The following is a 25,463-nucleotide window of genomic DNA, read 5'->3' as shown; positions in this document are numbered from 1 at the left end:
CATTCTAATAGAGCTTCATGAAAGGGCTTTTTTTGGTGTAATCCATCAACAGATAAGCCTGGGGAGAAAGAGTTGGAGAAAGCAGCACCTCTCCCAAGAGAGGCAGCAATGAAGATGCATGCATTAAGCATTCTCCTCTCCCTTCGGTACACTCAGTATAGCAAGGCCTTTAAGGATCATGTTAAGCACAGTGCTAGCTGAATAGCTCTTCTGCCTGAGAAAAGCTTTTCTTAATGTTTTCACTTACATGTAGAGAACAAACTTCTTGTCTTGTCCCTTCCTATATATATTTTTTTTTACCAGAGAAATAAATATTTCTTGAATATGTGACCAAGAAACAACAATGGGGGCATTGTCAATTTTTATTGACTTTCTAGTAGAGCAGAAATCAGTGAAACAGGTTATTACAGATATAACTTGCTCTTATGCATGTGACAACCATGCAAAGCTCTGACCAGGCAATAATTTCTCCCAGGACCAATGTCACACCTCCAAAGCCATGGGCGGTGTTTGGACCCCATGCAGTGGGAGTCCACGGTGGGCTGCAGAGCACTTCAGTCCACCCATTAGCTCTCTCCTTTCTCTTCTAACCAGCTCCCATGCCTGCTTCCATCCCTGAGTGGCTGCATGTGCCCAACATCTTTGTTCCTCACAGCCCAGGCTGCCTGCAGCCTGCTTTCCGGGCTCTTTAATGGAAACTCTTGCATCTCAGCCTGACAAACTGGCTTTGCTCTTCCCCACCAGGGAGATGGTGTCCCCCTTGGGCTGCAGAGACAAAAATCACCTCTTTTTGAAGATGGTTCTGTGTCATTTTTCTCTCAGTTACTGTTTCAAGGTCAGACAGTGCGAACATTGCTCCCTTGTCCTCAGTGGGCTGAAAACCTACAAAGTATCTGGCCTCCCCTACCTTTTTCTCAGTTGTCTGTTTACCTAGATAGAGTAGAAATTGTATCTGCAAGAGCAAAGAGCATACTTTGTCTTACAATAGGTGAACTTTTCAGCTGCCACAGCTCCCTTTTTCCCATTTCCCTCCTTATTAGTACCCATTTTCTGCTGAGAAACATTTTAGACACAAGAGACACGGCAAAATACTGACGTGTTTGAGGAGGCACTACAAAAGACCAAAAGGGGGGATTTTTAATTTCAGAACACAGTTGTATCTTCGAGGCCCCACAGTTGGCGCAGTTCTAGGAAACTCTTTGAACTGGAAAAGGATATGAGATTTTTTTTGAGTGACTCATGCTTTTTATAGATTACCAGTTTCCCAGTCTTGGAGGCTGATAAGTCAGTCTGCAGAGCAGGTGCAGCAAGCTCTCTGTGTAGGCCTTGCTGTGCACGCAGGTAGTCTGCTTCAGTGTTACTGCAGGGAGACATAGCCGTGTGGATGCCTTTGACTTCTCAACCCTGCTGTTGTGCTAGCTATACAGAGGCTCCCAGGGCTGTAGGCTGGACACCTATCTATATGAGGGAGAGGAGAAGATGGTTGCATGCCTCTTGATGTAAAATTACACTCTTATAGTGAGATGGGAAGTGAAAGCTGATGTGGAGAGGCTGTAGGAGAGACCTGTGCAGAAGCAGCTGTGTGCTCACCATAGCATGGGAAATCAATTCCATGTGCCCACAGATACGCTGTGACAGGTGTCCAGGGAGGGCACTGAGCTCTGCCCCTCAGCACACCAAGGTCTGGAGGGAAGCCTGAATGGGCTTATATACAGCCCACTTTGTGCAGTGTGTTGTTATTGCTGTTGTACCTTCCTTGACACCAAATTGACAGCTTCTCGTAAGACTTGCCAGTAAATAGAAGTGGAAAGGGTGGGAAATCGAGGAGAGATGCAAATGCAACATGAGTGTGCTTTATTGGATACAATTACTAGATAGTTATTGGTTCAGCTTGGGGTTTAATGCCTGAATCTAAGTATGATTTTGCAATAATTCACAACACACTGGAGCTGCAACTCTGTCTTCTTTTTCTCTGTTTGTGGCATGCTACTAATAATCTTCCCTTCAAACACCATATCCAGGTGTTTTCTACACATATGCAGAGCAAATGTGAGGCCTGTTTTTTCTCCAGGAAAGCATCTTGGACATTTGGTTCCAACATAAGTAGGATGAGAGTTGTCTCCGCTATACTGGCTCCTGTTCCCAGTCTCCTCTGGGGCGCGCTTTCTCACAGATGCTTGGTTCTTGATGGAAACAAATATCACAGAGGAACTTTTTTTTTTTCCTTTTTTTACAGAGTCCTGCCAAAATTTCATCCTGCAGCTGGGCTAAGTGGTGGCATGAGGTCTCCCTCTCCCCAGGTGCTGTGCCCCATGCCATGTGGCTCTTTTGGGCATTGCTGGCTCAGCATCACCCAGCAGTGACACACCTCCTGGTATCAGGATGCACCTTGGCCTCAAAAAATAGAAAAGGTCTCATCCTGCAGACCTTTGCAGGCAACTCTTACTTTACAATGTTTGGAGGCAGGGCCTTGTATGAAGGCGGGAGGATGGCACCCATTTGCTCCTGCCTGTTGATTACCTTGAGGCAAGTTAGCCAGGTTGTATATTAACTATGCACTAAAGCCCAGCAATTACAGAGCCATTATAGATATGCCATTATGTATACCCTTATGTTTATGACTTCATTCTTTCTTAACCCCATGTCTCAAAAACAAATACACTGAACATGCAGTGTTCTTGAAGTCCAGGCTGATGCAGGCTTTGTGTGACCAGCCTTCCTAACTGAAGGCCCTGTACTCAGCACTGGTGAGGCTGTACCTCAAATACTGTATTCAGTTCTTGGGCTCCTCACTACAAGAAGGACATTGAGGTGCTGGAGCATCAGGGGTCCAGAGATGGGCAACGAAGCTGATGAAGGATCTGGAGCACAAGACTGATGAGGAGCAGCTGAAGGAAATGAGTGTGTTTAGCCTGGAGAAGAGGTGCTGAGGGACACAGCTTTGTGGTGGGCTTGGCAGTGTTAGGTGGATTGTTTGGGTTGATGATCTTGAAGGTCTTTTCCAACCAAAACAATTTTGTAATTCTACAAATGAAACGTGCCCTTCTGCCTGCCTTGCCTGCTGGACAAGGGCTGTGGTGTCAGCTCGCTTGTGCTGCCTGCAAGCACCACGTGCTCTCCTCAAGCTCAGCTGGGTTGCAGTGGTGTGTGGGGTCATGCTGCTTGGCTGTCAGGGGAATCAGGGCAAGTCAGCCTGCAGAGCTGGTCTCGGTGTTTTCTCATCAGCTGGCGCGTTTCTCGCTTAACCAACACATTCTATTGGCACAGCTGTTGGATGAATGCAGAAAGCAATGGGAAACGCATGTTGGCTTAAAGACAGCTGTAGATTTAGTGTGGTTCACAGAAACACTCATAGCTGAGAAAGTATTCATAAAAACAACCAGCCACTAGCACTAGTTTAACGCTTGCACTTCTGACTCGGACAAGGAAGTGTCAATTGCTGAGAAAAGAAGTCAGGCTCACTCAGGTGTATATGAACCGTAGGAGGAATTTGGCTTCAAAATATTTCTGATTCAGCTTGAGGAACCCATTCCCTGTGCACTTTTGCTGGCTATGAGTGGCCCAGTTCAAAAGACCCAGTGACATCAGGCAAGGGACTTTTGACAGGCTTGGGGGAGTGGGATGGAAAAAAGGGGAAAGATAAATCCAGACACAGATTTTGCAATGCTTTTCAAAACCCTCACCAAACCCCAAATCTAAACATTGCTGAACTGAGGGACACAATGACTACAAAATTTGCTTCTCAAGCCTGTTTCTCATGCTCTTATTATTCTCTGAAGGTTTGCCACTGAGCTTGCAAGCAGAAAACAAACTCAATGGCATCGACCTCAGCAAGTCTCTGTGTACATGGCAATGGCCTTGTATGTATCAGCAGAACTGCAGTGGTTGGGAAAACCAGTTGTGGGAGAGGCTGAGGCTGGGAGGTACTGGCAAGCCCTGGGCAGGGGAACTGCACTGTCTGTCTTTAGTGCCAAGCTCAAACTACAGCTGCAGCTAGAGGTGTAGCCAGGGCAAGGCAAGAGGGGCTTCAGAGAGGCACAGCTCGCTGGGAAGTCCTCCATCCTTCTCCCTGGAGCTGTGGACTGCAGCGGGTGCAGGATATCAGATGTTTCACTGATGGTAGCCTTCTTTTGCGGCTTCAAACTGACAAGTTCTGCCCTTCTTTCTCCTTCCTCCCCTTCACAACTGAAAAAAAAATCCATTCACCCAGTAATGTTTGAGGATTTTGAGAGGTGCAGAGTTAAGAAGGTGCATTTTGAAACAGAGTGTATTTTGAGCTTGAAAAAAAGCAGAAAATACAGGACTGAACATTGAGTGCAGCCTTCCTGTGGCACATCCTCACCTGCATCAGGGCAGCCCACTGGCAGAAGGAAACACTCCTGCCCAAAGCATACAGTGACACTCTCTCTCTTTGCAAGCAGAATTAATCATACTTACGTGCCGTATTCCATTTTAATTTTTATTGCACAGCCCAAGATTAATGGTTAATGCAGTACATCTCCCCGTCTCCACTCCCATTACAATGGAGTGCTTTGAATAACTATTAACTTCGCAGTTAACTGCGAATCATCTACAAGCTTATGTTGCATAAAACTCATTCTGTGTAACCTTCTTCTGACTGTGGGAGAGCCCTTTCCTCAGCGCTGACCTTCAACAACACCTGGTACCTGCAGCCTGCAAAACACAGATCATACTACATGGGCTTATCTGCAAGCCAAGGTCACAAACTACGTGAACTGGTGGAGCTCAACCTATGTGTCTTGGTGTTGATGTTGATCCCACATCTAGCTCTCCTGCCAGCAGAGATACAGTTCTCTGGGTTCTCAGAAAGTACTTAAAAGTGGTTTTGTGTTGTGTTTGGGGTTATTTTAGCAAGTTCAGGCTAATCTGTGGGGCACTGGGCTTTGCTGGGACACATGCTGTGGCAGTACAGCTTGTCCTTCGCCCTGCACATCTAAGATGTGTGCAGCTGGCACATGTGTGCAGACCACGGTTCAGCGGTGGGGTTGAGGCTGCCCACCCTGGGACCAGCTCTTGTCCAGGCATCGAGGATGCAGGTTGCGGGGGGAAGCCCATTATGAATTAGGCATCCTCCTGCGCAGAAGAGCCTGCTTGGCATTGCAGGAGCAGGATGGCAGCTTTTGCTGCTTTCTGCCTCCCTGTGCAGCCGCTGCAAGCGGCCGAGTTTGGCTGCAGAGGTGCAGCCTCCCTGTTGAGCGATTACACGCAGGAGGCTTGCATCCAGCCATTCAGGAAATAAATCACCCACTGTTTGTGAAGTGGGAGGGAAGCACTTGGGACCATGAAAGATTAGACTGTAAGCCTCACAAAACTCCCCTTCTGGCTGTAAAGATGGGCTGCGGATGTTGTGTTTTTTAGCTCTTTAAATGATTATTTCTCTGCCAGACTTATTAGGCAAGGTATTGTTGTGATCTTGGCAAGGAGATAAATATGACTGCAGGCTTCCCAGTCGTTCCTCTCCCGCATCTGGTCACTGTCAGCCCTTCAGCTAATAGGCTGAGGACTGTGTGCTACAGTAAACAGCCTCTGCAGCTGCTAGGGGCTAAATGTAACTATATATTGCTCCAAATACAAACATTTCCACATTAGGCATTGCGTGTCCTCCCCCAGCACAGAGCTGCCTAGCCATTGACCTCAGGAGCCTGCACTGCATCAGCTCACCATGGCTTCTCCTTGGCCAGCAAATCCTGTCTCTTTTTATGGCTACGGCTCTCAAAAGTGAGAGGAGCAACCCCAGCTCAAATTGAATGTGGCCAAGCATTGTGCAACCTCCTGCAGATGGTCTCAGCACCAAATGGCCAGGAGTCATGGGGTGGCTGAGGCAGGAGCCTGGTGAGGGGGGACTTGCTGGGGATGGGGGGTAGTAAGCAAGGTGGGGAGAAATGGGTGGTCCCCGGTGGCAGAGAGTTATGGAGGGAGGGGTTTTGGACGAAGGCACAAACAGTTGTAAGATGTCCTAGGACTTTTCTAGACATCTCTCTTTAATCCCACCACAAAGCCCTGCAGGGAGGCAGGTGAGGGCTAGGAGCTGCTCCCGACTCTTGTTTGGGCTTCACACAAGTTGCTTTGCAAGCAAACATGAAGCCCCATGCAGGTGTCCAAGTACAGTGCCCAGCTCCCCTGAGCAGTGTGCTTCCCCTCCTCCTATTCTTCCTCCCCTGCTTTGTGCTTCTGTCTGCTGTAATTGTTAGATTGTTTTCAACAAGGTGTTTGCTAAATTTGTCTCATGAGAAAGACAAACATCAGCTTGGCTACCCCTACAATAAAAATAAAATCAACTTCCATCCAGTATTTGTAGGAGTGCTCATTTGCGCCTAAGAGAAATCCATGAGTGGAATGAGTTTGACTGTTTTCTGGTCTAGCCTGTTCCCATATCACTGCAGAGGGCCATCCTCCGGTGTCTGTTCAGGTTAACTGGGTAGATGACTGGGTGTGAGGGGCTTTTCCCCGGTGCAGTAGCCCAGCATCTAAAAGCAATCTCTCCAGAACAAGCCTTTCCCAAGAGCCAGCATCCAGTCCAGCAGGTGCATCCCAGGCATCAGCCCCCAGCTTCGAATTTGGTGTGCCATGCTGACCCAGCCCTACTTAAATACATTCCAATGGATTGTTAGCCTGTTTACATCAGCCTTCCAGCCTGCTTGTCCCCTCTGAAGCATCCCTTGATGCTGTGGGAAAGAAAGTCTCCTTTTGCTGTTTGGCTGACACCAGGCTGGATCCGTTGGCCAGGTGCACGGCCAATTTCCATCGCTGCTTTGAAGAAGAGAAGTGTTTTGAAAAGAATAGAGCCTTTAGCCCTGTAAGTAAAAGCCATTTATCTTAGGATGAAAAAGTGCTGGCATGGAAAAATTCCAATGCTATGAAAGTCTCTTTTCCTGAATGTCTTGGATACTTGCTGGATTAGGTTCACTGGTAAGGAGCTCGGAGTTATGAATGTCTCTTTTACAGAAAGGAGCTGCAGAAGGAAAAAGGCAAGCACTGGCATGCTAATAAGTGGGACAGAGTGAGATTCCCTGTGGACTAGACGTTTCTGAGATTGCTTTTAGAGGTAAGGTCAGTATTGCTGCAGCGAGCCGAGGTGGTAGTAAATACCCCATCGTAACCATAGCCGTTACCGTTTCCCAGGGGCATAGTATCAGCAGAATACCTTACATAAACACAAGCGAAGCACTATTGGCTCTGCTCTGCATGGCTGTTTAATAACACTTTGTGCTGCATACAGAGAGTGTCAGAGTGTTTTATAGACGCTAACAAAATTAGCCTCATGATGCTCCTGTGAGGTGAGGATGTGTCATTGGCTTTTTCCCTGGACTAAGCGTGCACATGGTGTAAGACTCTCAGCTGTGTGGGGTGTGTGTGCCTGCCTTTCCCTCAGGAAAAGTGGGATGGGACCTCCAGCAGCCTCCAGACTGCTCCAGCACCACCACTTCCCCAGCTGATTTCGGCCCCTGGTGCCAAAGGTCAGTGTGGGAGGAGGTGGTGGCAAGTACACTGCTGTCACTCCCCTGCAAAGCACAGGCTTTCTCGTGAGTCACAGCAATCTTCTAGGGTCAGAGCGATCTTCTACTACTCAGGGTCTCAGGAGCAGAGATAGAAAGCTCAGATTATCCTCTCGGGTCCCTCAGGATGTCTCTGCTGCACTTAAAGACCTTATGTCAGCTGCAGTGGTTGAGCTCCATGACTTTTCCTACAGGGCCAGTGACTCCAAACAGCAGCCTGGAGAGGGGGGATGCAGCAGAGCTCTCTCACATGCACTCTGTGTGGCTATGACCTCTTCGGGTGAAAGACAGGATGTTTGCTGCAGTTTTGCAATGATCATGCCCCTCTCATACATAGTAGCCCTGGTTTTGTCACAAACATCGGCACTGGCCCCAGAGCTGTTACTGAAGCTACCACTGATGCTTTGCTTTAAATAGATCCTAAGCAAACCTCTGTTTGTTTTTCTTGACATGGTACTGACTGGTGCTTTCCAAGAAACAAGGAAAAAAAAGCTGTATTCACAGTGGTGACTTTGACTCCATCTGGCAAAAGCAAACTCATCTCCTAAATGGGAAAGGCACAGCCATGAAGAGGAAAAGTAAATGGATCACTGCAAGAAGCAGCCTGTTCCTTCTGACCCAGTGTCTGCAAGTGACAAAATCTCACTGGTGCTTGGTCAGAGGAGCCATCCATTTTGCCTTTTGCTCTGTCACGAGAGTACCAAAGGGCTTTCCAGGTCCATGAAATCTGCATATGGAGTTTCATAATGGATAAGTTTGCTTCACTTTACCCCACTCTGCTATGTAAATGTTTTGCTTCCAAATCATTTGCCTTTCTGGGTCACAGGGCCTGTGAAGCTGGTAGACTCATGCCTGTTGCAGGGGTGAATTCCTGACAGAGTGGACTGGGGAACAGGAGTGCTGTGGAACGGCAAGGAGGCAAGCTGAGTGCCCTCCCCACACCCCTCCCCAGAATGTGCTGCATTGCACCTATTCCCCCTGTGCAGGGTTGTGGTGGCCTGGCAGCTCAGAGGAAAGACAGAGATCTTCCCCCAAGCTGAGCAGTGGTGAGGGCATTTGTTTTGGAGCTCTCTGGTGAGAGGTGTAGATGTAGGAGTGGCTTACAGTGGTACCCTGGAGGTCTGCACCTCTTAGACTGGAAGGGGATCTACGGTGCATCCTAGGGGAAGAAACTCTTGGAAGCCCCTCAGAGCCTTTCCCATCTTCTTCTTTGCTGTGTTACTGTCTTCTGGCTGGACGTTCAGCCAGGAAGAGCTGAGAAATTGCTCTGTCTGTACAGTACTAACACATGGGCCATTGAAAGGAGGTAAATATTTTCACGATGGGCAGAGCCAAACATGATATTGCAATACAGGCTGAAACATGGATGTACTTGAAGGCTTCCTCAGGTCTGGATCTAAATGTTGTGACTGGCTCTGTCTTAATGACTAGCTGGATTGTGTGCTCCTGAAATCCAAACCATCCACCTCCTAAACTTCTACCTGTGGAGAGATGTTGCCGACAGCATTACCAATACACAGCACATTGGGTGGGCTTTTCCTTGTGGAGGTAGAAATGGTTTAGGTTTATTTTAGGGCTAGGCACACAAGTATTGCCAGGGAGAGCTTGGGCCAGGTTTCATTGTCCATGCCAAGTCAGGGAGCTTGAGCCCCCCAGACAGGCTCTGCCCTCTCTTTCCCTGCCTGCTGATGATTAGAGATTGGCTTAACCTGTGAAACTTGAGTTTGAGGTCCACTTCTCCAAACTCTGTTACCATGATTGGCAACAGTAGGTGGTCTTGATGTGTAGATAGAAAACCCATCCTAGTCTGAGTTTACCACTGTCCTTTTGTAATGCTGCTTAGAATCTGGGCTTTTTATAATCTGAACAATCAATTTCTGGTACTTCCTGCTTGAATTTTTTCTGCAGCCTATAGTACCTCTAATATGTGTTAAAAGTCTATTGATGGAAATGATAATTAAGGGATTTGTCATGAGAAATGCGCATTAACTTTTCAAGCTGTCATTCAATAAAAGGGTTTTTTTTTACAGTCAGCTCTCGATTATCCGTGGGTGCATTACCTGAGCTGTAGATTAGACGTGCCGTGTTTAAAAAACCCAGAACTCGTTCAGAGACATTATAAAGTATAATGCTCAATGTGTTTTCCTTTTTATTTATAATCACATACTGCATCTTAAACTTTCTTTCAAAAGTATTAAACCACCAAATTCCTGGAGACTTATTTACGTGTATTTTGCATTGTTTGTTTTTCTTCTTTTTTTTTTTCTCTCTCATTACCCCGGATACTGAGAGCTGAACTTATCAGATTATAGCATCTGTGGAGGAGGGCATGTGACACAGTAACCTTTCCCCAGATGTTTTCTTTTCTTCTAGTGCTGCTTAAGAGTTTCTGCAGTGTGGTGCTGCACAGCCAGATGGGCTGGAGAGGAAGAGGGAGTGCTCTGCTGGGGAAAAAAAAATATGTGTCTATACCTGAAGGAGCATGAGGGAGTGACAAACGGCTGAAAGAGAAGGGAAGTCTCAGAAACCATTTGTCAGGCTGGAGAAGTGATGGCTTGTTAAAAATGAGCCTCTTCAGTTAAAAGGATGAATTGACAGACAAAGGCTCGGTGCAAATTCAGCTGGCATCACTTCAAAAGCCCTCACAGCTGAATCAGCAAATTTCTGTTTCCATACATAATGGATGCAGTCAGCATGCCATTAAAATGCCCACAACAGGACTGGTGTTAAGCTCCCTAAATTAGCTGTTTAAGACAGTCACACTCCATAGCCATAGCTTGTTTTCTTCCTGGGCCACCTCCTCTTCTCATACCTTTTGTTTTTGCAGCCCTGAGAACAGCTGCCTGAGCAAAGATTTTGGGAAGGGAGTGGTGCTGCTTCCCTGCTACTCCCTGCCATGCCTTTTGCACTCTCCTGCCTGTGAGTCCCCCTGGTATGCCAGGCTGGTGCTGCCTGCCCCACAGGGCCTCAGAACCAGGGTGCTGGGCGCTTTCTCCCAGCACTTGCCCTTGTACCTTGCTTGCTGTCTCCTTGCTGCCTCTGCTGCCAGAAACAACTTTCCTTTGTCACTGTTGCTTCTCAAGGGTACCCATATCTTCCTAGCTCAGAGCTGCTGCCCTGTTCTCCTCCTGGCATGCTGTGGCTTAGGGCAAGTACTCCTCCTGCGTGCCTTAATTCCATATCAGTGTTGAGTACAGCTAGTGCTAGAGAGGAACACAAATCAACCCCATCGAGACCTTGGCAACTTTTGGGTCCAGATCCCTGATTTGATTAAAATGCTCTCTAAGAAGTGACACTTGGGGGTTTTTTAGTGTTGCTTGAAGACTTTGAAAATAGCTTGGGATTTTCACAAAAACAAGTCATGCTGAGTAAAATATTATTGAATGATTATCAATACTAATCCAAAACCTACTGCCCTATAATAGTTTTAATCTTTTTTTGGGTTTTTTTTTCCTTTTGAGCTGAGGGAAAGAAGGACTAAGATACAGTAAAAAAAAATTTAAAAAGTCCTTTTTCTGTGAAAATGGGAAAAACAGATAAAGTTGGCACATTTTTACTCCAACCAGAAGGTTTCTGAAAGCAACTTTTGGCTGATTTAAAAAAAAAAAACAAAAACACAAAACAAAACAAAAAACCCTGTTGGCTAAGAAGTGTCAACTAGCTCTAACATCTTATGAAAGATGTTGCACTTAATAAAACTGCAGGCAGGCAGGAAGGCAGAAACAATACAGCCATTCATCTCTGTTTAGCCCCATGCTCCCTTTCCCTGTCACCCCTCTCACTTCCAGAGGCACAAGCCCTATCTGGTGATGTGAGCCCTTCCACTGGCTTCAGTGGGATTTTGAGGATAAGAATTTATGTTGTGAGTCACAGCTGCAGGGCTACACAGGGTGTGGGGACACAGTGTCTCTGCCACAGGGTGGTAAGAGCTGTGGCACAGCTAGCAGATGTGCTATGGTGGAGGCCAGAGCACAGCAAGCAGTAGTGCCAGATAATCCCCATTTCCTCAAACAGACTTTTTTTTTTTGGCTCTCTTGACCTCAGAGACAGGTGAAATGTGGCCCCAGAGAGCTGGAGGAGGAAGAAGGAAGCTGCCAGGTCTTTGCTGGGGGTACTGTGCCAGTTCAGTCCCTTCTGCAGGGAGGCAGTGGGGCAGGGCTGCCCTGCTCCAGAGGTGAGACCATGGGGATGGCGAAGTGCTTTACAGGCCCTGGAGGCACGAGCAACGTTTCTGTTTGCTGTTTGCTCTGCTATTTTGAGATGGTTTTATAAGGTAAACAAGGGCCCCATCTTGATTCATTGAAGTCATTAGTAAACTGTAGGATGGTATTTACATTGCTAAGATATTCGCACAAGCTCTCTCCCAGACAAGTTCACCGGGGAGAAGGCGACCTTCAGCGTTTCTCGTTTCACCCTCTTGTATATGGGGGGGCCTGCCTGTTTGACTGGAGTGTCTGGATACTGTAATCAAAATCAATCATCCTTATCATCACCACTGGTGATACTGCAGTGGAAACAGAAACAGGCACCTACTTTGCAAAAATGACATCATTGAGAGGAGTGGGATAGGAGGTCAGAGAATGAACTCAAGGTCCCTCAGCAGGGCTCCCCTATCTGGGATTGGCCTCCCAGCCAGGAACAGGCACAAACAAACCACTGTGGGTGACTGGGGAGTTGATCTGCTGTCCAAATTAAAGCAATACCAGTTCGGAAGTATTTCTGCTGAGAGAAATGGAGAGAGCATTGTGATGTTCCAGTTCAGCCTATCTCAGTTTTTGTAGCAACACTGACAAAGCAATCCCCTCGCCCCCAACACCTCTGTCTCTTCCTTCCTTGGGCAAACCACAAAACACAACTTTTCTTTTTGGTTGCCTGGTCTGTTTTGGAGAGAAAAAAAGTGTTCAGTGAGTAGTGTATACTATTTAAGACTGGGTCTTTTCCCATCAACTTACACAGTTTTCACGGTGTTCAGGGCTGACTTTGATGGAATTCTCATAATACTGGAGAAAATGAGCATTTGGAGACCATCTACTCACACTAGCACTATGGATACTTTATACTATTACAGATACTTTATGGTGTGCATGCTTTAAAACCGAGCAACTCCATATAAGAGCAGGCCATGGGCTGAAGACTGAATTCTCTGATGCCAAATAAGGTGTAATAATTCTTTCCCTTTGAAGGGGGATTTGTAAAGACCATGTCCAGATGCATATTTTCATAAAGCAAGGAGCAAAAACTTCCTACCTCACATGCTAAAATATTTCAAAGAGGATTTTCCAATTGGTGTCATGGAAAATAGATATTGGAAAGGTGAGGAAACGTGCAGGGAAAAAAGGGCTTGTGCTTGAAGAAAAGCCAAGTGAGGCAGGTCCTGCCTCAGACCATGTGCAAGGCACACTGCCTATGCCTCTGCTGCCTGGCCATAATGCACAAATGATGTTTGTGCTCAGGCTTTTGAGCACTTTAATTTCCTCATGTAGACGTTGCTTACTTTCTTTAGGCCCTTCAAACTGACTTCCTTGGTCCCGTCTCTTTCCTCTCTGAGAGAGGATAGTCATAAAGGTCCCAGGTGCAGAGTTGGACAGTGAAGGCTTCCCCCGATAAACTAGCCCATGCTCCTCAGTGATGATCAGCACCCTGGCAGGACTAGGCAAAGGGCTGTAGGATGGATTGCTTTATCGCTTCTGCACTCCTTTTCTTCCTCCCTCAAAGAGACAAACCTTAGCTTTGAAGCTTTTGAAATGACATCAAAGGATGAGATTTCCAGAGGAGCTTAAGGGAGTTGGATCCTGTTGATGGTCAACAGAAGATGGGTGCTTAATCCCTGGAGGTGCTTTGAAAAATATCCTCCTACTTATACGTCCTTACTGGGGAAGAAGTGAGAAGCAGTTGGCAGCTCCTTGGGTTTGTAAAGGCAGATGCTGCCTTTTTTCTGAAGATAAAACTTGACGGATTTGAAGATCATGTCCAAACCTCAGGTTTTCTGTGAAAAGCACAAACTACTTCCTAAAGAAGCACTTAAAAACAGCCTTTGATTTTGCCTCATCCAAAAGATGATAACTCATCCAATGGTGACTCAGGTACTGCCACTTACTCTCCTCTTGGCATTACTGCTGGTAAGCGTAACCTTGCTGGAAACCTGAAAGCTGCTCATCACGTGTGGAGGCAGTTTCTCAGTCTCTTTTTGTGTTGCCTTTCAGCACTACCCCAAGGTGCAAATAGGGCTTGCATGGATCTGTAAGTACTGTTTCATCTGAGCCTGCTCAGAGTGATGTGCTGCCAGGCGTAGAGCCACTGCTGCTGCCTATCCTTGGGGCTGCCCCAGGCTGAAATGGATGTGAGGGGAGGTGGGGAGAGAGGGCTACAACTGCAAGCAGTCTGGCAAAGTGATGGCTGAGAGCTTGTGTCCATGGGCTCTCACAGAAAGGCAAAGGAAACTTGGCTGCAGCCTTGCTGTTGTGCTATTTTTGTTCAAGGTAATAACAGGAACTCCACTGTAAATAACAATAGACAAGTGAAGAATTTCCCAAGTCTGTCTCCGCTCATTTCTTTCCTGGTGAGGAATTATCCCACTCCAGAAGAGTAAATCCTTCTTGTCTGTTCCTTGGAAACGGAGACAATAACACTGAAAGGGAAAGAAGAGATTATGGAGTTGTTACGAGGGTGCAGAAACACACTGTACATTGAGTGCCAAAAATATATCCTCTAAAGCAAATAATAGCTGTGCTCTGCAAGGCTCGATATGAGAATGTAAGAGTAGACAGGGCCAGCACCTCACCTTCAGCTGCATCTATGGGTACTGAGCAGTCCTGCTCAGTCAACAACCAAACAAAGCACAGGGAGTGGGAGTTTCTTTCCCTGATGATATCTAGAGTCATTCACAAAGAGGCTTCAAGTTTTGTCCTTTTGCTGCAAAGCCTGAGTTTTCTTTCCCATACAAGCCAGCGAGATGGGACTCCCTCACTCTTACTGAATGTGTCTTTTGCTTAATAAATATTGCTGCTTTCAGAAAAGTGCATTAATTGCATTGTTCCCATGGAGCCATGGGGCTTGGCCAAGCACTGGATTAATGGACCATAACATCTTATCACAGTCTCCCTGCCCCTTCAATGGTGCTAAAGGGTGCTTGCTTGCCCCCTTTGAAGTGCTCTTAGTTTTCAAGGAAATCCCAAGTCACCAAGAAATGCAACCACATTTTGCCAAGAGCCTCAGCAGATGCTTTGAGGAACCTGCAGATGTGCTGCAGACTTCAGTGAGGATGGGATGAGGCAGAGGCAGTGCTACACAAGCCCAGCTGAAAACTTCTACCTGCCATAGGGCTTTGTGTACAACGCATACTAACTGCTTCCCACTCTCTCGGGGGATTTGCAGGGATAGCTAGTGACTCACGAGTGAGAGTCTTGTTAAAGCTGTCATTCAGAGGTAGCATCAAAAGCTCACCCAGCTTCAGATGTAGATTTTTCCATTCTTGGCTATTCATGGCTACAACAATGAAGTGGCTAAACGTACTATTATTGTCTGGGCAGAAAGTGAAGGACAAGTGATGGCTACTCTCAGAAGCAAATGCAGGAGCATTGGGTTTGTTTTGTTTTTTTTCCACATTGTAAGCATCCAGATAGTATTCCAAATGCTAACTTCCAAATGAAGTTTAATTATGCTTTAACTAAAACCAAAATGTCGAAACACAGAAGGGCTCCCCAGCTCAAGAGGGATAGGGAACTGCTGGAGAGAGTCCAGCGCAGGGCCGTCAAGGTGATCGGGGGATTGGAGCATCTTTCTTAAGAGGAAAGACTGCAGGATCTGGGGCTGTTCAGTCTGGAGAAGAGTAGGGGGGAGATCTTATTAACACAAGTATTTAAAAGATGCATGTCAAGAGGATGGGACAACACTTTTTTTTTGCTGTCTCCAGTGACAGGACAAAGAGTAATGAATATAAGCTTGGAACACAAAAAGTTAACATAAGTAAACACTTAAACATAAGGGAAAGCCTCTTTACTGTGAGGGTGAGAGTGTCCTGGCACGGGCTGTCAAGGGAGAGTGTGGAATCTCCTTCTCTGGAGGTTTCCAAACCCACTTGGTTTGTGCCCCTTGATGGAAATGAACCTGCTTTAGCAGTGGGTGGGACTTGATCTCGAGAGGTCCCTTCCAACCCTTACCATTCTGTGGTTCTGTGATTCTTTTATTTTTTATTTTAAACAAGTTTGTTCTTTGGACACAAGCTTTTTCAGATCTGTGAAGTTAATAAAGTTAGCCCATGTCAAGCTGAATTCTATTCAAAATAATTTTCTTAGAGAGCCGTGGTGTCCATCACCTTTGGAAAAATCTGTGTGACCTGATGGAGTTGAACTTGCTTTAGCATGGGGTTGAACTGGATGATTTCTAGAGATCCCTTCCAACTCCTACCATTCTGTGATTCTATGATTCTAAGGCAATATATCTTCTCTGAAAGTCTGTTCCCTGTTTTTTTTTAATTAATAAAAAGCAGTCAATTGCTATTGGATGATAGTTGCTTTGAAGAAAGAAGGGAAGGTAAGTTCTTGTTTCTGCCCCCAAATCCTCACTCCTCTGTAATCAAACTTCTGTACTTACATATGAATACATCTTTTGTCAATGGCTGTGGATGTTTGAAGGATAATGTGTATGGATGGTCTCACTCCCTTTCCACCTCTTGCTTCCTGCATAACTGACAGAACAAGCTCTAGTGTTAAAGTCATCTAAGCAAACGTGAAGCTCCTCCATGCCTCTTACCCAAATTGCCTTACTGAGGAGCAGGAGATGACTGAGACAGACAGTAACAACTGCAGGAGGAAAAGAGAGTGGTGCTTCTAATTTAGGCATGATCCCTGATTTTATGCATGTTCTATAATTTTACCCTCTATCTCTCTAGTTTAGGAATTCAGTGCACATTGGTTGGCTAAAGTTTAATACAGACAATCCAGAAAGGTGCTGTATTCACTCACTGCCTTGCTGAAGCCTGGATTTTCATGGCAGCCTGCTACTACCACCAATCAGGATCTTTACTGCGAATATTACTCCTAAGCTCACCAAACATTTCCAGAAGAAATTCTTTGTATTTAAAGGTATTTTTTCTGAAGTTTATGACCAAAAATATTCTCAGTTAAAAGCTTTACCCTCTGAGGTACTAGCCTTTTAGTCATCATGGCATTAGTCTAGTCAAGCACTTAGATCCATGCTTAAGTTTAAGTCCACGTCTAATAGTCAAAAACAGCTTCAGGAGTGTCCCTTGCTGCTTTACTGAACGGGCACAGGCAAAGTGTAAATGTAGTTGTCTTGGTGAATCAGAGCTAAGTGATAATATGCTCCCACTAGCTGAGAAGGAGCAGTGAACTGCATGTGTTAACAAGGTGAGATTTCAGAGTGGAGGTCACATTAGAGAGCAGGAAAAGTGGTTTTTAATAGCATTCACTGCCCCTTGACATAGCTGCAAGACAAGAATCTGAGCTGAAACTGCAGGATTTTGAGACACAACTTGAAAGTGGTCTGGGCCTTTTGCATCTCTCTTGGCTTTCTGTGCAGGCATACAGTGGGAAGAGCTGCTTCTGCTCTCGTGTGCAGTTACACACCTTCCTTTCTCACAGTAGAACAAATAGGCCATCAAGAACAGAAAGTAGGACATTTGGTCTCTTTCCTCTATGAGAGGTGCAGCGTAGATTGGCTTCTGAGAACTAGGACGGTACCTCCAGAAGTAGAACAGCTAGTCACCCCATTTGTGTGTGTTGCCTTAAAATGTATCCTCTAAAGCTCAAGATGGAAGAGACATTTTTGGCCTACTTAGGGAACTGTTTTCTGAAAATAGGGGCAGGTTCACTGGAAGAAACCAAACCTCTGCTTTCCTTCTAGAGCACTGAGCAGAGCTAGCAATCAAAGGAGATGCACGCTGGGCAAATAAACCCGACACATGCTCTGAATCACTTCTTGCATATTGAGCAACACCATGGTGACAAATCTGCCCTCCTCAGCCAGGAGTCATTCAAGTAAAGTACATAGAAAGCATCCACGGAGGGCTTCATTGCCCTGCATTATGGTCCTCCTTTAAGTGTAACTCGGTCCATAGTGTCTATAATGCTTTTTGAGTAGTAAAGATGCTAGTGAGACAGTAGCATTTTGTCCTGGTTAGTAAAACATGTCTGGGGAGAGGGCAGCATCATGTGCAAGAAAATAGGAACACAGAGTACAAACCAGATCAGCTAGCATGCTTCTTGGAAAACACTGTTGTCGTCACTGGTCAAGAAAAAGCCCTCCATGGTTCCCTTAATGATGACCATTATTGTTTCCACCTGGTTGCAGCTTGGACTAACCCCACGCGGGCTTCTCACCTTGAGCCAGAGGTTACTCAAAATGCCTGTGGTGCTCTGAAGTCTGCATTTGCTCTCTGGGGGTTCATCATTAGTCAAGTCAGGTATGAGGGGGAATCTTAATAGTTACAGAGGGAGGCTAATAGAAAGGTAAATCTTTCCTTTTTTTTTTTTTTTTTAAACTAGTAAGTGTGCCTTGGTAATGAATTTGGAGCCTAGTGGCTCCAGTTGTAGTGGGAAGCTCACTGCCTTTAAAATAGGTCTTTAATCCACATGACAAGGTGGATTAAAGCCATATGTGATTCCCCGCTTTAAATATTAATACCCAAAATGCTTGTTCAGCTCACAGCCATTTCATGGAAGTGCTGTGTCTCTGTGAGGCCAGACTGAACCCTTGGGTGCTCTGGTGTTGTGTTTTGTTTTGTTTTTTCAAAGACAGGTTTGGGTTGTTCTGTGCTCTTAATTCAAAATTTTTATTCAGCTTAGAGTCTCTGACACCACTGCATTTATATTACATAATAATAACTGATTTAAGATTCAATGAAAGCGTGAAGGACATTGTAGGACAGCATGCTTGGTCTACTTAGCCAAGTGACCTGTTAGTTATATACTTCATGAAGTTACTTAAACTTCTACAGAGCTGCCCCTTCTAAAACAAACTAACATACAGAGGCAGCAAATGTTCTGCTGAGTGCTCCTGATTTTATAGGCCTTCAGCAAAAGCTGGGGAACGAGTGTTCAGTGTGAACCAAGATGTGTTCTAGCTGTGTGAGCTGTGGAGCTTTTATTTTTTTTACATTTATGTCTGTGGGTAGAGCTGGGGTAACTGCAGCAACGGAGCCTCTGATTTAGCACTTGCTCCCACCGAACACCATTCATTCAGAGCTGAGGACACTGCATCTATGGCAGTGGCAGGCTCACAGTGAGGCAGAGGCCTTAGAAGTGGATGTGGGCAACACTGATTATTTTTAATGTTAGAATATATCTGTGATAATGCCTGGGAAAGATGCTTTGAGCTGCTAATGCTGGGCCTTGTTCACACTCTAACCCAAGCAATCGGGAGCCAAGCCCTCATGGGGGATCCTTCCCACAAAGTCAGGCACTGAGCAATGAGTGAACTATTACTTCTGCCTGGTGATTGTTGCAACCATTCTGCTCTCCTGGTGCTGGAAAGGGATGGAGCAGGTATTGCTTTTCCCTCTGGGTACTCACTGCGTTTTCATGTGCTTTCCATTAAAAAGGAGCATTGTTATTTGCTGGTGAACGAGGACAGTGAAGCACTCTTGTCTCTGGTGACACTTGTAATGCAAGAATCCCACTCTGCAGAGGTAAAGCAAGGTTTGATGCGCACATAGCAGGGGCAGTTAATTTGTGTCATACACAGGTGCCTAGTGTTTGTATTCTAAGTACTTGTCTCTGCATGTGTTTCTGCTTTTTTCCTATCTCAGGGGAGCGGTTGGACAGAGATGTTACTCTGGATCTCAGCTTCTGGTGTATATAAACTCCTGTCTGGTATAAAAGTTAGAAGATGGCTGAGTCCAGTGGCTCTTTCTTGATACGAATGTCTCTGGGAGGCTTAAGAGGTAGAAAGGTGCATTAATATCCTTGAGACACGGCTCTGAGTCCTCCAGTGTGATAAAACAGGCAGGCAAGTTGAAACCGTTGTCTACTATGCAGTGAGTTTCTGATTTACTGTTTTGTTCTGCCACTGTCCACCCTTGTCTGGTCAGTCTTATGTTGCACCTTACTCTTAGACTGTAACTCCTCTTCAGGGAATGTTTTATCATGCTGGTACTAGGCTTGCGCCAGCAAGGACCTTGAGCTAAGGTTAACTTGCACATACCTAAAGACGTTTTGGCCTCTTACCCTCCGTGAAATCAATGGCAATTGGGTGCCTGTGGATCCTTGTCACAATTTAAACTTCTCAATCTGGGCAAATGTGTGCCTCAAAATCCTGGTGCCCTGCATTTCTCTTCCAGGCTCCCGCAGCTTGGGGAACTTGTAAGACAGCAGCTCCCTTCTGGCCAAGACAGTAGGGAAGTCCCACTGTGGGACCAGAGCACGCCTCTAGCTTGCATAATCTAATCTTAGTCTTTGGATTGATTAAGAAAACGGTAGGAAATTTTTATGAAAGGGAACACTTGTTCCCTTCCAGGTGGCTGTGGAGGGCATGGCCACACCAGCAGTCCAAAGGACTTCAGTCTGAGTGGGTAGGAAGTCCTTGCAGACACAGAGGCCAGGAGCTCCTGTGTGAGTAACCACTGCATTACTCTGATGAGAAGAAGCCCCTGCAGTGAGGCAAAGACAACAAGACAAATATTATAAGAAGAGATAGGCAAGTAACCTCCATGTGCTTCTGGGAGCACACTGTGGTGAGGAGCTGTGCTGGGCTGCACATGCCTCCTAAGCAAGAGCAAGGTGCAAAGGCCTATGTGAGGTGAGAAACCAGAAAATAAATATATGAAACCATCTACTAACCCCATAACTGTCTGCTCATAAATTCAAGAAGCATCCTAAGTTCTGATGGCAAGAAATTAAAACATCAGATGTGCTGCAGGTGGGGGTAGTTGCAATGCCTCCACTCCGCTACCCACAAGCAGAGTGGATGCTGTGTGTCATTAGCCTTTGGAAGACTCTCTCCCCTACCTGCCACTGCCTTGAGTGCAGGCCTGCTTCCCTGCCCTGGCAAGCCCTTTCTCCTGACATTGTGGGTGCACTTCATTTCTTTGGTGCTCAAGCTCTTCTGGGAGGACAGAGATGCTCTTGGGAGGTGAGAAGACTGTACAGAGACAAAAAGAGGCAGCAGGGATGCGAGGGAGATGGGATGGTTGTCAGAAAGCGCTGAAAGGCTAGCAACCCCCTCAGATGGTGGCTCTGACCTCCAGAGGCTGAGGACTGCTGGAAGCTGAACAGCTGTGTCCTTTCTCCCTCTTTGTGTGCTATCAGCTTGTGAAAATAGCCAGCATTGTTTGTCTTATGAGTGTCCTTCATCTGGACGTGCAGGGGAAGCTGTATTTGGCGAAATAGAAATGCTGTCCTCCCTCCTGATAACACCCTGTGTGTGCAGTGAGGTCAGCGCCCTCGTGGTTTTGCAGCACCATGTGGCAGCTAGAAGCTGAGCCTGGAGAGGCTGCAGCATGAGCAGGGTGGCTTCTCTTCTCTCTCACACCAGACATGCAAAATCTGTTCCCCTTTCCAGATCTCAGGTGCTATCTATCTCTGTGAGCTTCTTCTAAGCTTCAGAGGGTTTGTTCAGTTCTACGCACACAGGTACTAGTAAGAGATTGCTGAAGAGGCTGCTACTGTTGAGGAATAAGAGAGAGTGAAGTGGTGGAGAGAACAGCAAGCAAGTAGCTTGAGCTGTGTACACCAACAGGTCTAGGATGGAGGAATGATCCCCTCCTGGGGTAAAGCAGGATTTGTGGCTTGGGACCTTATTTAGAGGGGTTTGGGCTGGGGGCAGCATGTCAGCAACACTGGCCCTGTCACTGGAGAGGAGAACTTAGGTCTTTTTCTCTTTGCTGCTGCCATGGGGAGTGTGCCACAGGTAGGGTAGGACTGGAAGTGGGAGCACTGGGCAGGGGAGAGCATGGCTTTCTCAGTGATTTGCCTCTGCCTTTGTGAACACAGTGATGAAGCTGCCAGGAAGGCAGAGGCTGTGCTCGTATTGGCTCAGTGGCGAACCAGGAAGTGGCAGGAGCTCATGAGAAGCAACAGATCTGAGGAGATGGATTCAGTTTTCAGCCCAAAAGTAGGCACAGATAGCTGCACAAGGGCAATTTACATACTCAAGCAGGGTTTTGGCATTTGTGCCCAGCTTTGTGGTTCCTTTCTTCATTCACTGAAACATAAAGAGTGAACAAATGTTTGGTAAACAGGAACCCAAGGTTTAAGCCATGACAAGCTTTAACAGAGCAGCTTGCAGAATTGGCTTGGAAGTGGTTTTCAGAAGACAGTGATTCGCCTCCTCCCTGATCTCATGCCTGAGGTGGATCCGGCCATTCCCCTGGCAGGGAGCACCCCTTGTGCCAGGGCCTGGCCAGCAGCCCCCGTGCTGCCCAGGCTTTGAGTGAGTGAGGAGAGCGTGCAGCAAGCTGGGGCCCTCAGGTCTGCCCCAACCAGCACTGGCAAGAGCCAAGCTGGGAAACATGCACAGCTGTTCCCGGGGGTTAACTTGGTCTGTGAATAACTAGAGAGCTTTCCATCACTAGAGCTGTCGATCCAGGTATTTGTAAGTGCTTTATTTAGTGGTTTCTTTTTAGTGTAGTTGCTGGACAGGGAGGACAGGATAGAGAGAGGAACCTTTCATGCCTCAGCCTTCTGCAGCATCCGGCGTTTTCATGAAACCACAAAGGACGTTAAAGAAAAAAGAACAAGTGCTCTGTTTATAGTGATTTAGACTGTCAAAACAAAGAGGAGGCTGTGTTGTTCAGTGATCATTTGGAGTCAAGGAGCCTGGAGACACAGAGATGGGGTTCCAGGCTGAAGCCTAACCTGCCTTCCCACCCGTCCTGGGCCAGTGTGCTGCCTCTTGTGCTGGTACAAAGGCTGGCAGAGCTGGCTGGCACTCTCTATCCAGGGTGCTGCCCAGCATTGCTGTGCATATTAAAAAGTCTCACAGGAAGATGACTCTGGCCTTCTGCAGCTGCCTGGGAATGCCTTGTGCAGGGATTTTCTAGTTGGAGCCCCTTGCAGGACTTGTTGTACACAAAGGAGAAGCATGCAGCACACCAAGTGAGAACTGCATGGGAGATTGCAGTCAATCTGTAATCCACACAACATCAGTGGCTGCTGCACCAATTGAGAGCAAGTGTTCCTTTCCACCTCTTGTGTTGAGTGGAGATTTCTATGCAAGCATGATAGTAAGAGGTAGCACAGAAAAAGGTCTGATGGCAGTAGCAAAAAGGCTGCTGCTCACAAAGGTAGTCCTGAAGCTTTTTTAGGAGCATTACACCAGAACAATGGTAGTGGGAAGGAAAGGGTGATGACAGCCTATGATTCTTAATCGCTTGCACTCATCTCTCCTCAGTGTCCGAGCTGACTGAAACACAATACAAATGTATAATTCCACAGCATAAATCAGAAGCTAGAGGTCCTTTTCATGGTCTGAAACCTTTGTCCCTGACCACAGCTCCCAAGCTCTGTGCTGAGGAGGACAGCAGGGTGTGAAGCTGCCCTTGCCCACCCACTACACTTCAACACTCAGGGGGAACAGGCTGCAAGACAAGGAAAAGCCTGTAAACATCCAGAGCGACCCAGTACTCCTTGGCAGGTGTTTGTGGAGGAAGGCATTTTGGAAGAGTGCAACAGTGCTGCAGCAGCATTACAGATTGAAGGTCTGTCCAGTTGGTGCTGGGCTGTGGTGGTGGCTGTGGGGGCCTTCCATCTCCCTGCTCCCACACCCCGGCACCTGGCACAATTTCCAGAAAGGCAGGGTAACGTGTGGGGAGAAGGTGGCAGAGGCACCACTCCATATGGCCCTGGGTGCCCTGTGCCAAGGAGCAACTGACCCACAACACCCACATTCTGCCTCCAGCTCAGTCCATCAAAACTTTTCCATCTGATTAAAAGCTGCTCTGTTTTCCTAGATAAAACTGCTCTCGAGCGCTGCCAAAATTCCTGGCTTCTCCTCACTGCTGGAGTGCTGGTATCTTTTAGGAGGAAGAGCTGGAGGAAGCAGAATAAATAAATAAGTTCTCACTCGTATTTTCCAAGTCACCCAGAGGCCACTGGACACCTCATTGAAGTGTATTATTAGCAACCCAGACATTCCAAACACAAAGAGCCAGCAGAGTGGTACGTGTGCGCTGCTGCCAGACACTGCTGGGGCGTGTTCCTGCCATGTGGGCTCCATGGGTCCTGACAGCAGCTCTCCCAAGCCCACCATCGTTGGGGGCAGGGAGGATGCCAGGAGAGAGCCCTCCTTTGCTTTGCAGGGAGGGCAAGCACCCATTTTTGGACTTCAGCAGAACTCAGCCCCCTGCCAGGGTTCAGACCCCCCTCAGTTAAAAGTATTGGTGACATGCAGTGCTGTGTCTGAATGGAACTGTGTCCAAATTGTCTCTTGTTAAGCTGTGAGGAAAATATTGGGCTAAGAATATTTTAGAAGCCTTTGAAAGGGTGAGGATTGAATTCAGGGCTAATTTTTTATTATCCAGCTCTCCTTAACAAGGTCTCCATTCACAGAGCACCAGTAAAATTTTGAAGTCATATGTTGAGTGTGGAAGAGACCTTGTAAATTCTTGTACTTATGGTGTCTGTGAAAATTATTTTCTCATTGGGTTTACATGAAAACATTCCCAGAGACAAGCACTTGGGGATTTTCCAGGGAAAGGTGTGGAGAGACAGTCTAAGTAGTCTCAACGCCTTTCGTCAGCTTGGAGAAAAAGTCACATTTTACAAGGGTATTTTTTTCCACAAATTGCTTGATTAGGAGCCTCCACATTATGTTAGTCACTTAAAGCTTAAGATTCAAGCTAATAAAACACATCTTTGGTGTGCCATGCTGCCCACGCAGATGGCTATTAATCTAGATCAGTGCTGTTAATCTAGATTTTGTGGCCCCCATCTAGAGTCGGGTATTCTTGCCAGCTGATTTTAGCTGATTACATGTGAATTGTCTTCAGCATTGATTCTATGAAAAGTTTAAACTTGCACCTAGAGGTTTGTATTGCCTCTTATGGATGGCCACACTGTTCTATTCACAGTATTTCTACAGAATTAACACAAGGTGCTTGTGCAAGTGAGTTTTGAATGTGAATCCTACGTAATTGTATCATCTAAGTGCAAAACCTGGAAAACAAACAAATGCAGAATCCTTACTTGATGTTCCTTTCTAGTTAAATGCCTGCAGTAAATGGCAGGTGTTCCTGTCCACCAGCATGTACCAAATCATCAGCCAAAGGAACTCCCGAATGGCTATGGGATTGATCATGAGGTGGCCAGAAGGTCAGTGCGATCTCCCATGTTAACAGCAGCATGGGAGAGGTAACTCCAAGGTCGGTAGCGTCATCCTAGACTTACATGCTGGTGAGTCCAATCTAGCTGTCCAATGCTTCCTATCTCCTGTCCAGCATGCACTGAGCTTTGTGTAGGCTTTGAGACTGACTGTTTTAGAACTCCTGCCTGTCTGAAAGCCCTGGTCAGACAGTAGATTAGTTTTCCAGACCTTCCAGTCAATATTTTTCAATAGCTGAGTTTCTGTGGATCACAGAAACCTTGAAATATATTTTGGTGTCATTTTAAGTGTGTTATCAGTCAGAGACAACACAAAGTGCTTCCAAACACTAGGCAGAGAGCCAAAACCTGCCCTTGGATGAATATTTGCTATTCTTCTTGACTCCCTGGTATCTGAAGGTCAAGTTGGACCCAGAGACTCCTGCAAAGCTGAAATGTTAAGTGTGCCAAAGAAGTTTTAGGAGGGCAGAGGTAGTTATCGCCAGTTTCCAGTCGCTTTATTCTGGTGACAGGTAAAATTCTAAGTGGCAGCTTTGCCACAAAATAGATGCATCTTGTAGGATTGTATGATCCCTTGGTTTCTAGCTATTTAAGTGTAAGGTATTTTTCTGTCTTAGGTTGTAAGTCCCTCTGAGCTCTTCTGTAGCCTTTTGTTGTTTTTTTTTTTTTT

General features: G+C 46.4%; 1 protein-coding gene across 1 annotated transcript in view; it reads left to right on the top strand.

The window, feature by feature from the left end:
• Positions 1 to 6,984, top strand: part of TOMM20 (translocase of outer mitochondrial membrane 20) — a 115,095-nt gene extending 108,111 nt beyond the window's left edge. The window contains exon 8 of the transcript XR_009818260.1: positions 6,967 to 6,984. The gene's annotated coding sequence lies outside the window, so the exon portion shown is untranslated. The remainder of the gene's footprint in view (positions 1 to 6,966) is intronic.
• The last annotated feature ends 18,479 nt before the right edge of the window (positions 6,985 to 25,463 follow it).

This window comes from Colius striatus, chromosome 2 (assembly GCF_028858725.1).
Source record: "Colius striatus isolate bColStr4 chromosome 2, bColStr4.1.hap1, whole genome shotgun sequence".
Lineage (NCBI taxonomy): Eukaryota > Metazoa > Chordata > Aves > Coliiformes > Coliidae > Colius > Colius striatus.
Note: the sequence above shows the minus strand (reverse complement) of the source record. Positions and strands in the feature narration are given on the sequence as shown.